The sequence below is a fragment of the Podarcis erhardii genome, assembly GCF_964252035.2.
Source record: "Podarcis erhardii genome assembly, chromosome: Z".
In the NCBI taxonomy this organism is placed as follows: Eukaryota; Metazoa; Chordata; class Lepidosauria; order Squamata; family Lacertidae; genus Podarcis; species Podarcis erhardii.
Window position 1 is genome coordinate 14,942,838 of NC_138504.1, and position 17,834 is coordinate 14,960,671.

Sequence of the window (17,834 nt, forward strand, 5' to 3'; positions counted from 1 at the left end):
TAAGCACTTACATCGACTGTTTAAATGCTATGTAGTATTCAAAGAGGCACTTTTTTTTAAGAATTAAAAGATTTTCTACATCTCATTTAGTAACGTTTGCTACTTTCTCTAGTCACGGGTTAGCTGAATACCCTTACAAATGTCAGATTCCAAATGGGGTTTGACACATTTGATGTATATTTTGGGTAGTTCTCATTTGGGAAATATTTAGAGTCAGTTAATTAAACTCAGGGTGTTCTCTGAAGCTTGCCTAGCAGCTTGGAAACTTGGAATTTGCCCAGCAAATGGATAATATAACCTTTTTTTCTAAAACAACTGCCACAACCATTCATTAGAGTGTCCATTGATGCAGACATGTAGAAAATGGGTGCATTCTATCCCTTGCCACCATCACAAAGAAGTGGGAATTTGGACAAAATTGCTTCACTGGAAAGAACAGCAATGGTAAAAAAAATGCATTAATTAAAGAACTGAAAGAGGGGAATTCATTGTTAGGGTTGCTGTTTGGTCTCAGCTCAGTGCTCATCTGAAATAGAAAGAGAAAGAACTTGTCAGAAGTATAACATGTTGAGCTGTACATTATACAGTTTCCTTTATTGGGATTACTTTGTGTTGTAGAATGGTTATGTACATTTTTGAGTAGAACAGAATTCCTCATCAAATGCAAATTTGCAGGTTCTTGAGGCCTGCATCGACAAATTCACAGATGACTTTGATCATGAGAAGAGGCAGAGCCTACATTGTTTAAATTTACTCAGTGACAAGATCCATTTCAAATCACTTGGAATTTTGTCCATGGTATTATTTATTTATCCAGCAGTATTTGCAGACCACTTAATAGTTAGAAATACGTAAACTCTCTGAGTGGTTTTCATAAAATCATAATTAGAAAGGCAGATGTCAAAAGCAACTTGGGACCAGTTTGCCTGAGATTGTTTACCCCACGTGCCCACTCAACTGCTTCGGTTGGCAGAATTGGTAGTACTACAGTTGCCACATAATAGCCATTCCACATTTGTAATAACTCAATTACTTAATGTAGCAGCCTCTGGACTTTGGAACTCCCTGCCTATTGAGATCAGGCGGGTACCTTCACTATATTCTTTTTGGTGCCTGATAAGAATATTCCTGTTTAGACAAGCCTACGCAGGTGCTTAGAAAGTTGAGGTAACTTTAATCTGTTTTTTTAAAAAAACAAAAAACTTTTGTATGTTTTAAAGCACTATTGTGACTTTCCCCTGATTTTATTGTTTTGTCTTTTTGTAAACTGTTTTGATCTTTTATTTTATTTTTTACAAACAAGCATTGTATACATTTTATGGGGGGAGGGGTTAAATAAAAACAAGTAGACCAAAAAAAGAAGAAATAAATAAAATAATAACAGGAGTCAAATATATTATTCCAGAGTGTTGATGCTGTCACACTGAAAGATCAATTCCTTGCATGTGCAACTTATTTAGGTACTTTTTAAGGTAGCAAATATTCAGCTAAAACAAGTGGCCCCTGTAACCTGTTGTTGCACTGTCAAGTGCTCTAAATCAATTTTCCAGCCATTCTATTCCAAGCTGGGTTCACCTCCTGCATGCCCCCACTCCCCCGCAACTTCAAACTTTGGTGTTTTCCCAAGCCTGCTGACTTCCATCCATAATATGGATCAGATCTGAGGGGTAGCCCTCAGATAATATGATAATATTATCAGATAATATAATAATATGGATCAGATCTGAGGGGTAGCCTTACTCTCCATCTGTGGTTTATGTCCAACACTTAGATGTGCACATCTTCCTTGCCTAAATGCCCCATGAGTGACCAGTGTGGTGACTGCATTCTAACAGAGGTGCTGTGGCCACTTACCTGGGTGGTGTGAGATCATGGCAAGACCATGGATTTGTGGCCATGCCAGTAGTAACACTGTATTTGTGGCCATGCCAGTAGTAACACTGTATCTCTGCCAGTGTAGCCCCAGCCTCACTTCTGCCTTGCCTGTCCTGTCCAGGTAAGTGGAAGTGATGCTGGGGTCAGAAGACTGGTTCTGTGACACTGCCCTCCCTATGCTGGTCACTACTGACAGTCCCTTCCAACACACAAGCACACACACACTTGGTCTATTTGAAGTTATGAGATTGTAGAATTAGATGGTGAATGCACAGGTATCCAGCAATTAGTTTCCATAGATACTTCTAAGATTAGACTCTAGAAGAGTTTTCTTGTGATACAAGCTTGAAAAGCTTCATTTGACTCCTTTGAGAATAAATTATCTTCAGCATACTTAACTGTATGTGATAAAGCAATCTGCTGGAGAACCCAAAAAAGGGGGGGATTATAAGATATTTAGCAGAGGATTCTACCCAACAAAAATTGAGGTGAGGGAGAAAATACCAGAGGACAATTGCTCGTCTTTTAATAAGAAATTATTAAATTGAGGCATAAAAAAGAATTAATCTAAGCTTAGATGAAAATGCAACTGGGTCATCCTCTCCTATACTCAGGTATTTTAAAATAATGTAGTCTACATATAAAAAGATGGAATACCAAGAAGTCTGGATAAAGCATTCCTGTCCTGATTACAGTGGCTGAGGCAGGGTTTTCAGCAAAGCACTACAATGAAGTCAACCTAATACTGAATCCTCACATATCCAGTAGACCCAATCACACTGGATACCAAACTCCAGTCATCCAGTTCATCAAACCAATTTTCCAAAGCAGCACAGCATTCCTTGATGATTCCACACTGGCCATCATTATTCTGCCTGGCACAATGAGAATGATGTGTGAATCAATACCAGCATGGGTAGCACATGACAAATGAAAGAATGATTAACTGCATTCAAATTTGAATTGCCCTGCCCTGCAACAGGGTCACACACCACCGCTGAAGATAGATGAAAACCTTAAGGCCATATTTTATAGTGTTAGCTGTAGTTGTGGAGGGCAACATTTGATCTCCAAGAGAAAGGAAAAAAAGATTTGTGACGGCATGATTTGAGTTAGGATGTTTTCCCAAAGGACTTCCCGAAAATCAAATCCTTGAAAGGTGAATCAAACTACGAAGTCCTAACAGTCAACCAATGAATGAAACTATAAGCAATGGTGATCCATATCTCATCTCGTGTGCCTTTGGTTATCTGTATGTTTGTATATTTTGTATTTAATGCATTATTGGATCATACAACTCAATGGAGCTCAGAAAGATTTTCAGGTTGTCTCCAATCCAGGTATTGAGCAGATGAAGACTTGCTTGCTTCAATAGGTGCTGCATTATGTATATTCTGATCAGTATTGCTACATTCTTCCCACTTCCCTGAGCTCAAAGGAGTTCCAGGGATTGCACTAAATAATTTGATTACCTTTAGATGTTAGAGCCCTGTGACAGTTTCCTCTGGAGGCTGCGCACTCTGAAGGTTTCACTTGTATATAGTTCTGAATCATGGAGTAACACTAGCATGCATGTGAGGATAGGGTAGGCAAGTAGTGATGTTCTCTGGTGACATTCATTGTTGTGCTACAACATCCCCAATGGGGTGAATGAAATCTAGCGTGACATGCTGGTATGTTGGCCAAAAAGACACAGCTCCATAATGCAGCAGGTACTGGAGTATGAAAGGAATATTAGAAAATGGGACAGAAGCACTAGCATTACAGTCAGGAAGACTTGCAACATTCCCAAAGTCTAAATGCACCCATTCTGAAGAAAAGCATTATATGGGTTATTACTGATGAGGGGTATATGTCCCTACACTCCGTATAAATCCCACATGATAAGGAGTTTTACATATTGTCCTACTCAACTGGGTTGGGCAGGATGTTTCCCAATGATAATTTTCAGGCTGACTTGGGAATTTGAGGGATGAAACTGCCTCTTTTTCAAGGGTGCAGGTCAATGAGTAGTTCTGGTGGTGTTGGAACTCACAAATACTACTTCTGGTTCTTCTCAGCTGACTATTGGCATTTTTCACCAGAAAGTGCTGGAATATGCTAAGTTATGCATCCTGCCAACTGAAAGATGCTGGGAAATACATGAGGGAATTTCATTCATACTTCATGCCCTCCCCACAAATAACTGAAACAGGCACTCCACTGCAAACTGAGGCATGAATTGAGATGAACATTTTAGCCCAGCATTATGGTTTCTAGGAAATGTTCAGGTTTCTTGAGTGCTTATGAGGAAAGGATATTCTGAAGGCAGAAAGTCTAAAAGCTACCGATCAACAGATCTTTAGTTAATTCACTGGCCACTGAGTCCTGCTGAGGGTCCAATTAATTTCAAAGCTAAACATTCTTCAAAGATTATTCTGCCTGCACCTTTTCTTTTCTGAAAGTTAGGGGAACAATCATACTGTTTCCAGCTTTTCTTTTGTCTCCTCTAAGCTATAAAAGAACAGCAATTCCCTCTCCTTTCGCCCTTCTCTTGTCCTAATGCTGGCAGTGCCATATAAACTGGCTACATTATGACATTTTGTCTGTGGGAGCGAGAAAGGAAAACACCCACCGGCTAACTACAGAAGAACCAGCTTAAATCAAGATCAAAGATAGGTGATTAAAAAAAAAAAAAGTAATACATGATTACTGGAAACTGTTATAAACCTCCAGGGGAGTCTGAGAAGGTGGAACAGGGCATGTTTATATAGATAAGGCAATCCTAATGAAAAACCCAGAAATCTGATCAATGACAGATTTGTTCAAGACAATATCTGCCATAACTGATGGATGGTGAAGAAATATGTCGTGCCTTTGGCGATACTGTCTAGCATTGCTATCTTTCAAGTTAAATTAGCAATTGGCAATTATTTGTTTTCCTACTCCTTAAACTCAACCAAGTATTATAAATGGCAGCTAATTCATACGAGGCGGATCAGTTTTATAACAAGTACTCATTTTTGCCAAATTGGGGTTTAACTGCTCCCCCCTCCAAACTCCACCACTACCACATCAATTCAAAAAAGTTCTCAGAAAGATTATACACACATGCAGAAGGTAAGCTAGTAAGTAAGTAAACTCCCCCATCGACAGCTTAATGAGTTTTAATGCATTTTGTTAGGCTTTGAGCACAGAGCCAATAATAGGTTCTAATATTGCATCAGAAACATGGGACTTTTAAAATGTCATGTTCAATGCCTCTTGTAATGTCCAAATTACCTCTGAGTTTTACATGATAGGATGGGGGGGGGGGCTGTCACAACTGTGCAGAAACAACCTGCTTAGATAAAATGGCTTCATGTCAAGTATCAGTAGAGGTTCAAAGGGCTATGCAGTTCCAACCACCATCATATTTCCTAGCACATCCCAGGTGGGATTTGGGGGCAAGCAGATTACCAGTTGAGATCCAATGTGAAACATACCGGTACACAAAAAATGTCATCAGGGTCAGCTGTGGATTTGACATAATGCCTTCAAGTGCCTTCTTCCTTTGTCAAGGGAATCCATGAGTCCCGCAGGACTTAGTGGGTGTTGATGACAGCAAGGAGCAATAGGGTACACCAATATGTACTGAACAGCTTTGGTGCTGTCCTTGAAGATATTCACAATGTATCAGAGTGATGATTGACCAGGACATACTCTGGAGTAATGCAGAATATTTAAAGGGTAGCTGTAAGCCACCCATAATTCATTGGAGTGCCAGAAAAAGACGTCCTAAGGCATGCATATTCAGTGTTAGAAGCTGTCCAGGGACGCAGTGCTCCTACAAGGCAAAACCCACATTGTGACTTTCACTTTTCTCTCTTCATTATCAGCATGAAAAGAGAAAAAAAAAAAAACCTCAAAAGAATATGTAGGGTCGGAAGAAATCTTTTGATAAATGAGAGTTTGGCTTTAATAGATCTTTTGAGTGAGTTGCTAGGACATTGTCCACACTCAAGAGCCAGCGTGGTGTACTGGTTAAGAGTGGTGGACACGTAATCTGGTGAACCAGGTTCACTTCCCCACTCTTCCACATGCAGCTGCTGGGTGACCTTGGGCTAGTCACACTTCTCTGAAGTCTCTCAGCCCCACTCACCTCACAGAGTGTTTGTTGTAGGGTAGGAAGGAAAAGGAGAATGTTAGCCGCTTTGAGACTCCTTAAGGGGAATGAAAGGCAGGATATCAAGTCCAAACTCCTCCTCTTCTTCTATTTGTTTTCTCTATAATTAGCAGAAATGAAAGACTTTTACACTTTATATATGAAAACGGGGAAATTGTTGGCTGTATCTACATTCAAATAAGATTTTGATGGCTGAGCTATGAGTTCCGTCAAATAAGGGAACATGGGAACTCTTTCTTATCTTCAAAGGTTATTAATTGAGAACTGGGTAACCTTTGGATTGAGATTCTCTTTGCAATTTAGATGTACAATTAGATAAACAATGCTTGAGACAAGGAACTAACTTGGTAGATGGGATTTTTTTCTATCTCTGTCTCTCTTTCCGTGCCTCAGGTGACTGGAAGATGTATCCTTGGGAGCACAAGTGATTAAACAGCATAATACTTCTCAAGCATGACTTATAAGGCTATTTATAGGACAGTTGTACTTCTGAGCAAAATGGTTTCTCAAGCTCTTTAACCAGTTTTATGGGTGATGCATATAGTTATAGTGCTCTTTATGGTGAGCCAAATAGAGTTGTTATAATTTGCTTGGAGTATTAAGCATGCCATTATTACACTATTTGTGAAATACATAAACATATATGAATATAAACAGGCAGTTGTGATCAGTATTTGCTCCCATTTATGTTGATAACTAATGGATTCAACAACCTTTGTTCCAGTTCTAAAGGGACCCACAGCACAACTGTTTATTTGCCTGTGCCACCGTAGTAGGTCAACAGATAGTTTATCTATACATTATTCAGACTTGAGGTTCTCAAGATTTAGCCACGGTGAGTTTGTCTTAGAGCTGTTCAAAATATGAAGAAATTCAGCTTTGGAAGGGTTAAACACTTCAGTTTCACATCACTGTCATTTCAGACACATTTATTTCACCAGCTCATGTTTCTTTTAATAATTATAGATGCATTATAAAAGTCTTCTTTGGTGATACCACACAAAGACACAAAAAGAAAGATCAATCCTGTAAAGAATAAAAAATATTGAACCTGCACAAAGAAGACTCGTGAGACACAGCATTGGGATCATGGCTATATTTATTAATATAACTACTCAAATGAACTGCAAACCAAACTAAATGAATTCATGAACTATGGGCTGATGAGTAATCTAGCTAGCTCTGGTAGGGAAGCTCCTCTCCAAACCCCTGAGTACAGTGGTACCTCAGTTTTTTAACAGCTTGGTTCTCAAACTACTTGGAACCCGAACACTTCAAACCTGCAAATGAGCATTCAGGTTTTCGAACTTTTCTCAGAAGCCGAATGTGTTCTGAGTATAACTTCCATTTTGAATGCCATACTTCCATTTTCCGAGTGAGGGAAGGTGGGCAGGGTGGCAAGCGAGCAGGCATGGGCTGCCCTCCAGCGCTGGTCCCTTCGCTGCTGCTCACAAGTAGGAGTGGGAGCAGGCAGCTCAGCTGGGGCGTGCGAAGCCTCCACTTCCCAACTGAGAGATCAGCTCAGAGCTGGGGCTGCAGGGCTGCAGGGCTGCATTCAAAATTAAAACTGAAACTTTCCAGAAAACCACAAAGCCAACAAACTTGCAACTCATGAAAAAACAGCAAAACAACAAATTGAAAAAGCAAACCAACCGCAAATGAATAAAAATCACAAGAAAACATAAAATAACACTGACCCTGACCCTGACCCTAACCCTAATTCAAATCCTTACCCTAACCCAGTCCAAAAATTAACCCTAACCCTAACCCAGAAATGGTCTGGTAAAATTCATGTTAAATTGCTGTTTTAGGGGTTGTTTTTAAAAGTCAGGAATGGATTAATCTGTTTTGCACTACTTTCTATGGGAAAGTGTGCCTTGGTTTTGGAATGCTTTGGTTTTGGAACAGACTTCTGGAACTGATAAAGTTTGAGAACCATGGTACCACTGAAAGTGATGCTGCTGCAGGCTGTGAATACTCAATGAAATATGGGCTGTGGACTAATCAGGCTGTGACTGCTCAGAAAATGACTCTCTCCTTGCTAGCTGAGACTTGGCTATGACACAACCTGACACAATCACTCAGGCCCCTCTGTCTAGCATTCAACCAAAATGTACATCAATAGAAGTATAGTGTCCAGATCAAGGGAAATAATAATTCTACTCTATTCTGCCTTGGTTAGACAAGCTGGAATGTATGCAGCAGTGGGCTACCAAGATGATAAAGGGTCTGGAAACAAAGCCTTACAAGATATGGTTGAAGAAGCTGTGTATGTTTAGCCTGGATAAGAGGAGACTGGGAGGAAATAGGATAGGCATCTTCAAATATCTGAAGTGTGGTCACATGGAAGATGGTGCAAGCTTGTTTTCTCCTCATGCAATAGTCAGTGTAGTCCTTGCATATTTCTTCCATGCTGGAGTATGTTGAAATATCATGATGCATCTTGCTTGCTTGGATGGTGGGTGGATAGGAGACAGGGGTGCATGGTTGTAGGTATAAACCAGCCTATTGTCTGAAGGTAAAAATCACATTCATTGTTCTGCCCAATTCTGCCTTTAGCCTTGGCCCTACTGGCTCCTAGATGGTTACCTAGAAGTGAATGTGGCCCTTTGGATTAATAAAGATTACCCACTCCTGTTTTACAAAATGGTAGAATTCTTTCAAGTGAGTCTGTGGTTAATGTGAGTTTGGAATTCAATCTGTTGCCTATAATGAACATTTAATGAGAACAGTGAATAACCCTGAGAGATGAAAACTGATTGTTGAGTTGATTGTTGAGGATCCTAAATGGGGAGACCAATATACCATCAAATAAAGTCTATCACGATCTGAAGAAGTGAACTCATGACTGAGCAGGCAGCAGATAGGAAGGCCCAATCCTTGGAACTAAGAGATATTAGACACTGCTTTATTTTGCTTTAAATGCTTTACGTTTATATGGACACCCCTCCCCCAAGGCTATATAATATATTCATAATTACTAGAAATTTACATAATTCCCCTTCCCATCAACCAAGTATTTCAGAATATAACCATCAAGCTCCTGGCAACTCATTGTTCAACATTCATAATGATCTCTTGTTGTAGCTTAATGAGAGTTATTCTGTGTTTGTTTGTGGGAGGTATGAAATGGCACGAGACTTTGGCTTGACTAGAGGGGACAATCCTTCTGGGATAAAATTCTCACTTAACCATAGCCCCACAGTCACAAATGTTAATTGGACATAGCAAATAAAGTATTAAACGGTCACTGTTTTCTGTTAACTGGAATATTTATGTGGTAATTAAGCCTAGTTCAGGGAAAATAAACACCAACAATTATAGCAAATCACAGTTTTTTATGGGCTAAGCTCATTTAGGGGAAAAAACAAAGGTCAATTTGTGCAAGTTAATAAATTAGCATCTCAACAGTTGCTGTGAAATCAAGAGAATGCAGGTCTTGAAAGGTCCTTGCAGTATGTGCTGGGTTCTTTCCTTGACCTATTACCAGAAAAGTAGCCATTTTTGCCTTTAGACATTGCCTTTAGATACTGCAAAAATAAACAGGATATTTAAGAACCATGTATATATTGTGCAAATAAAATTATAGAAGTCATACTTAATTAAAAAGAGCAACAAAGAATCAAAATAATTCTATGAATTTGTTTGCATGTATGAGTTCTCATACCCTCCAACCTGCTGCACGAAAAAAAAGAGACGCATGTCTTCTGGGTGAGTCACATGACCAATGCAAGAATATGGAGCCCCCCAAAACACATTTTTTGGGTGCCACAATCTCATGCATTTTGGGTATTGTGCTCTCACGTGAGAGCACAGAGCCCAAAAACAGGATGTCCCAATTTAATTGGGACAGTTGAGGGGTATGAGTTCTCTCTTTTGAAATTAATGTATGGGATGCTATGTGCATATTCTGGAACTATCCTAAACTGAACTGGTTGCACCATGATAACTGTAATACATGTCTAGTCATTATGCCAATAAATGCTGAATGAATGAATGAAAAGTCAAATTCCCTGATCTTCTTTATATTATTTGGAGCCAAAGGTGGGGAGCAGATCTGAGCCAGTGCCAAGGGAGGCAGAACCAACTAATTCTAGTTTCCTCCCATCCTCCTCCTTATTTTGTCCCATGAAGGAAACACCGAGACTAAGGTGGGGGAAGCTATCAGACAGTGCAAACAACTGGATAATTGTAAGCAAGAAGGTAGGTAAGTGGGAGCTGGCTAAGGCCAGACTGTGGCCAGTGGGGCAGAGTCCCATTTGTTCTTATGGGGCAGTGTCCACATTGCTGCTCCTTTCCTCAACCCCAAGGGAAAGGGAGCCTCATCTTGGAAAAATCAAATGCAGAGTTCTGATGAAGATGACAGTCATAGACCAGAGTATAAGGTTTCCATGTAAAAGGTCCCCAAGTTCAATTTTGAGCATCACTGGTTAAATGGGCAGGTAGCAACTGATAGAAAAGAATGACTCTGGAGAGTTGCACCTAGTCAAGATAGAAAATACAGGGTAGAAGTGAGATACAGCAGTGGCATCGTGATGAGCCAGATGATCATTTGCACTATACTGTACATGGCCACAGGCCATGTATTTACCATGTGGAGGCAGATGCACATATCCAGCAAGCATATCCTGGACATATCCTCCTTCAAGAAAATAAAATGCAAATATTTGCCTCATCTTTTGATAATGGATATCCTTTAGCTTATTGCTTGAACGCCACAAGTTATCACCTGAGAAATCCTGATGGAAGGGAATAGCTGCACAGTAGGGCATACCCATACACTTTTTACCATACTTCCCCAAGAAGTAGTAACAAGAATTTCAGTGGGCCCTGTAGGAGACTGGCAGGGAAAGTAGGAATGCACACTGGGCCTATCTAAACACCAGATAACAAACCCAGCTGGGCTGATTTTAGTCTACCTAGAATTCAGCTTGATCAGGTTGTAGGAGCCACGTGGAGCAATCCAGGACTGTTAAAGCAGGGTTGGTCTGACTGCAGGAAAATGCATGCATAACTAAGGTTTAAAACCCTGATTAAACATAGTCAGAAGGGAAGGAAGAAGAAGCACATCTCCTTCTCCATCCCCTCCTGATTCTTCAAGATGCTCAAATCAGTTCAGGGCCTGGATCTGTGGAGGGGCAGTCCTGAATTATACCAGGTTGGATCTAAAGCAGCAGATTGGATCCTAAATCGGATTGGGGGCATGCACAACTCTAAGGGGAAATATCTGGGAATGAGTGAGAGATATTTTCCCTGAACTTTTTGGGTTGGTTTAGATATACAGTGGTACCTCTGGTTACGTACTTAATTCGTTCCGGAGGTCCATTCTTAACCTGAAACTGTTCTTAACCTGAAGCACCACTTTAGCTAATGAGGCCTCCTGCTGCTGCCGCGCTGCCAGAGCACAATTTCTGTTCTTATCCTGAAGCAAAGTTCTTAACTTGAAGCACTATTTCTGGGTTAGCGGAGTCTGTAACCTGAAACGTATGTAACCGGAAGCGTATGTAACCTGAGGTACCACTGTAAATATTTCTCCCACCCTTTTTGATTGTTTTGGACTGTTTCCCCACCTGTACTCTTATTACCATGAGCTGAAGGTAACCAAACAGTGTTTGCAGACTTGACTGCCTTCATACTCTGCATCTGAGTTTCTAGGATAGACCTGCCTGGCCACTTTTGTAAATGCAATGCAGAAACAGAGACGGACTGCTGGCTCTTCTTATTTTAAACTTGTGGGTTGATTTCAGATGCCAAGCCAATCACATGGCTAATTTTGGAACATTCCACAAGAGGATTGAGTACATCTATTTTATGCTTGACCTTTCAAATCCCCCTTTCCCTCCCTCCTACTCAACTTCTTAGATCAGAGAAGGAAAATGGAACAGAAAATGTCTTCCCTGAGGATGAAGATGAAAACTCAAATCTCCTTGCATTTCACTCAAGTCAAAATGTGGAAGAGGATTACCTATTTGGTAGGGCAAGGAAGGAATAGGATATCAAACTTGTTCATGTACTACAGTAAGATGTTCTCTGGCTAATAGTTGACCCTAATAATCCTACCGTCCATTGTTCTCATTAGCTGTAGCTCCAACCCCAAAAGCAATCGCAACAGCTAAAATTGCCTATCATAGTAACAGTTGACTGAGGTCTTTGAAGGATGACAGCAACCAGCAATGATGCAAACAATATCCAATCTCCTAAGGTGCAAAGCAATGTTCTGTTGTTGTTTTTAACCACTCTAATAGGGGATGGGCCATTGTGAAGGGGTAGAAGCTGCTTTGCATGCAGCAGGGTCCAGTTTCAATTCTTACATTTCCTGGGAGGCCTGGGAAAGTATCCCCTGTCTGAAAATCGTGGAAAGTCAGCTTAGACACTACTAAGCTTGTTGTAGTTGCTTAGTCGTTTAGTCGTGTCCGACTCTTTGTGACCCCATGGACCAGAGCACGCCAGGCACTCCTGTCTTCCACTGCATCCCGCAGTTTGGTCAGACTCATGGTTGTAGTTTCAAGGACACTGTCCAAACATCTCATCCTCTATCGACCGCTTCTCCTTGTGCCCTCCATCTTTCCCAGCATCAGGGTCTTTCCCAGGGAGTCTTCTCTTCTTATGAGGTGGCCAAAGTATTGGAGCCTCAGCTTCAGGATCTGTCCTTCCAATGAGCACTCAGGGCTGATTTCCTTCAGAATGGAGAGGTGTGATCTTCTCGCAGTCCACGGGACTCTCAAGAGTCTCTTCCAGAACCATAATTCAAAAGCATCAATTCTTCGGCGATCAGCCTTCTTTATGGTCCAGCTCTCACTCCCATACATCACTACTGGGAAAACCATAGCTTGAACTATACAGACCTTTGTTGGCAAGGTGATGTCTCTGCTTTTAAAGATGCTGTCTAGGTTTGTCATTGCTTTTCTCCCAAGAAGCAGGCATCTTTTAATTTCATGACTGCTGTCACCATCTGTAGTGATCATGGAACCCAAGAAAGTAAAATCTCTCACTGCCTCCATTTATTCCCATTCTATTTGCTAGGAGGTGATGGGATCAGTGGCCATGATCTTAGTTTTTTTGATGTTGAGTTTTAGACCATATTTTGCACTCTCCTCTTTTACCCTCATTAAAAGGTTCTTTAATTCCTCCTCACTTTCTGCCATTAAGATTGTGTCATCTGCATATCTGAGGTTGTTGATATTTCTCCTGGCAATCTTAATTCTGGCTTGGGATTCACCCAGTCCAGCCTTTTGCATGATGAATTCTGCATATAAGTTAAATAAGCAGGGAGACAATATACAGCCTTTCCCAATTTTGAACCAATCAGTTGTTCCATATCCAGTTCTAACTGTAGCTTCTTGTCCCACATAGAGATTTCTCAGGAGACAGATGAGGTGATCAGGCACTCCCATTTCTTTAAGAACTTGCCATAGTTTGCTGCGGTCGACACAGTCAAATGCTTTTGCGTAGTCAATGAAGCAGAAGTAGATGTTTTTCTGGAACTCTCTAGCTTTATCCATAATCCAGAGCATGTTTGCAATTTGGTCTCTAGTTCCTCTGCCCCTTCGAAATCCAGCTTGCACTTCTGGGAATTCTCAGTCCACATACTGCTTAAGCCTGCCTTGTAGAATTTTAAGCATAACCTTCCTAGCATGTGAAATGAGCACAAGTGTGTGGTAGTTGGAGCATTCTTTGGCACTGCCCTTCTTTGGGATTGGGATGTAGGCTGTTTTCTCCAATCCTCTGGCCACAGCTGAGTTTTCCAAACTTGCTGGCCTATTGAGTGTAGCACCTTAACAGCATCATCTTTTAAAATTTTAAATAGTTCAGCTGGAATATCACTTCCTAGCTAGATGGACCAATAGTCTGACTCAGAATAAGGCAGCTTCCTGTGTTCCTGTTAGTGAACATGCTCAGGGCCATAGTTAACTGGAGGCTAGCCAATGTCTCAGCTCTGGGTCAAGCTTCTAGAGGGGTGCCACTGAGGTTCCCAGCTTGCGGGGGCTTCCTCCAACCACAGCCTCTCCTTGCAGCTCTGGAGTCTAAAGTGTCCTTCCTGTCTTTCATAGCAGTGTGGGTGGATCTTGACCTGCTGAGCACCGGAGGGATGCTAATATGCAAGGGGAGGCAGGAAAACCTGGAAAACAGTCCTCATTCCCCTTTCCAAAAACAGGAACAGTGTGCGAAAGAGAAATCCTGGAGAAGGTTGCTCTCCAAGCAAAATTGAAAAGGGGAAGATGATGAGAGTTGTAGCACTAGAACATCTGGAAGGTGACAAGTTCCCTACCCATTCTTTTAAATTACAAAAATATATATTCTAACCTTCTATTTGTGAACATGAAAAAGAAGAATAGTAGTTGGTGACTTTGCAAACCTAATGCTTTCCATAGTTTGCTCAAATAATAGGAAACCATGGTTTCTCATTACATCTGAACAAGGCCTCTGAAACTCTGCAGGCAACTCTTTGGGAAAGTCATACTATAAGCAGAGAATCTTCTCTCCATTTCCAACCTTCCAGTAAGCCTGGCATCTGGGACCTGTCTAATTTACCAAGAGAATCTATGTACAAACAAGCAAAGGGCAGGAGTAGCTGGAGTAGGCCCAAGGTGGTATCTGAACAACTTTTAAAGGGTGGTTGCTAGGGAAACAACTCTCTGTCTTTGTTCCTTTCCAGAACAAATGTCACTCAGACATTTGATGAAAGTATCTTATACCTGCAATAAAGAGAGGAGCAAAACTAAATATATGCACACGAGCCTATATTCTGAAGAATGAATGCGAACCTTGTGTCACATGATGTACAAGAAGAGCTTTTCATGATGTCTCTAACACAAGGTAATATTTTCTTCTCCTTAATATTCTGTTGTTCTAGGAATGGAGAACAGGTATTGCTGACCTATAATTCCCATCAACCCTGACCATTGGCTACGCTAAATAGAGCTGATGGAATCTGAAGACCAACTTACCTGAGCATCATTAATGTGTGACCCCAAACTTCCAGATCCCCCTAAACCAGGGGTCAACAACCTTTTTCAGCAGGGGGCCGGTCCACTGTCCCTCAGACCTTATGGGGGACCGGACTATATTTTGGGGAGAGAAAAAAAGAATGAATTCCTATGCCCCACCCAGAGATGCATTTTAAATAAAAGGAGAGATTCTACTCATGTAAATACTGGCTGATTCCCGGACCATCCGTGGGCCGGATTTAGAAGGTGATTGGGCCGGATTCAGCCCCCGGGCCTTAGTTTGCCTACCCATGCCCTAAACTAGTGATTGTTTTGTTCTATTTTGATAAGAAACAGATGCCAAAGTGGTATGCTGGTTTGGTACCATTTTGTGCTGCCAACCGCACTTTCTGTGCCATCCTTCAAACTCAGTATTTGACCCTCAAACCAGGGGGCATATGTACATGAGAGAGAGAGAGAGAGAGAGAGAAAGAAACAGACAGACAAGCAATACTCCAAATTGTTTCTGTTCCCAGAAAGGGCAGGGGGTGGAGTTCTGATCTCTTCACCACTTTTAATTGATCTCTGAGACATTGAGAGAGAGAGATGTTGAGATCTCTGAGCAAAAAAACCCCCAAAACCTTGTCTGATTAACTGCAATTCAGTGCCAAAGTATTGTGCTGGTTTGGTGTTGCTTTGTGCCGCAATCCCCATTTGGGGGTTTAGGCCATTTACTTGTGACCCAGGTTTGAGTGTGACAAGGTTCGGTTTTGGGGTGTACCTATTGCCCCTGGTTTGACTTCAATTACTCAGTTTTAGGGGCTGCTCAGAAAGTGGGGTTTGCATCACAAAATGACACAAAACCAGCACACCATTTTGACACTCATTTGGAGTCAATTGGATCAGGTTGGGGTTTTGGACATTTAATTATGACCCAAGTTTGAGTTTCAATTACTCAGTTGGGGGGGGGGGCAGCACAAAACGGCACTAAACTAGCACTAAACATTGGCATCAGTTTGTGGGGATCAGTAATTTTGTTAATGAAGCTACAAATCTGGAGAACCATGGGTGAACATGAGAAAGACAATATAATACATTGTATCTAAAGTTATGCCTTTGATGCCAGTATATGAAGTAACATCATTTTTAAAATTGAAGGCATATACAAAAATTGCATCAAGTAACAAAATCATTTCACATTACGTTAGGATTACACCCTTTCCTGCAGAGTTGCAGTGCAGCCCTACAAAAAGGGTTTTAATTCACTAGTCTGATTAACAGAACCATATTCTCCATGTCTATCCAGATGTAAGCCCCATTGAGATCAACTGGATATATTCCCAAATAGTTGTGTATGGCAGGAATAGAAAGCCACAGGCTCTAGGGCCAAATGTGGACCACCAGTTCTCTCCCCTAGACCATGCCACATACGTCCAGGCAACACACTTCATTGGCCCTGCTTCACACCTGAATTGGTTTTGTTAGCTGGAGTGTATCCTTGAACTGCCTCTTGTTTACCTAGGTGGAGGACTAAGGGCTGTATGTGAATGTGGATATAAACTAGTCTATTCACAGAGGTAAAATTTGTATTAATTGTACCACTCACTCTTGCCTCTAGCTATGCCCACCACTTGCATGTGCCTGAATGGAATATGGCCCTGGGGCTGAAAAAAAAGGTGTATATGATTGCAACCTTAATCTATTAATTGATCCTCATTAATCAACTAAGATTTGTTTAATGGGAAGTCTTGGTTACCCAGTTACTTTAAGATAAAACTGTTTTTGAGTAACGTGTAAGGCACATTGCAAAACACTACCAAATTGTAAAACCAAATTATTTTAAACAAACAAAATATGGATTGACCTGAGTTCTGAAGCCTTGTCTACACATACAGTCTAACCTACAGTGAAGTTTCACATCATTTCTAAGGTCTGCTATATTCAGCGATCTTATAAAAACTTTCTGGTAATGACTTAGTCTGGGGTTCTTTGTCAGCCTCCCAGAATTATGACTATAATCATTGCCACCCAGCATAATGCCCCCATAAATGCATTAACAGTAACTTAATACATTTTAATAGAAAAGCTACACACTCTTCAGGAACCAAAAGTTGTTATAGCTCCAGGATCCTGCATTTCATTATGAATATTTCAGGTGTGTTCATTAAGCTATTTAAAAGCAAATGGTGAATCTATGGAACTGAATAAATGCATTTTGTGGTGGGCGAGTGCATGGCGTGCCCTTCATAGAAGCCATTAAACAAGTCATAAATAAACTTCTCCAGCTGAGAAGCAAAGATGTTCTTAAAGGGGATAGGAATGAAACAAGAGCCAGAACAAAACAGAACAACAACAACAAAGAGCATCTAGGTTACAGGTGAAGGAATGGTAGAGGTGGAAATGAAAGATACCAGCTAATTCTAAGAATCCTGGATGACTTTACTTTGGCCATATTTTTAAAAGCAAAATGGCTTGCTTTGTATTTCCAGGTCAGAATGCAGTTATCCTTTGTTCTTAACCTTTTAGAATAAATGCATGCAATGTGAACACAAAATTTAGGTGGGAATATGTACAAAAAAGGGACGCAGGTGGCAATGTGGGTTAAATCACAGAGACCAGGGCTTGCCGATCAGAAGGCCGGCGGTTCAAATCCCCACGACGGGGTGAGCTCCCATTGCTCGGTCCCTGCTCCTGCCAACATAGCAGTTCGGAAGCTTGTCAAGTGCAAATAGATAAACTGGTACCACTCTGGCAGGAAGGTAAACGGCATTTCCTTGCACTGTTCTGGTTCACCAGAAGTGGCTTAGTCATGCTGGCCACATGACCCGGAAGCTGTACACCAGCTCCATTGGCCGGTAAAGCGAGATGAGCGCCACAACTCCAGAGTC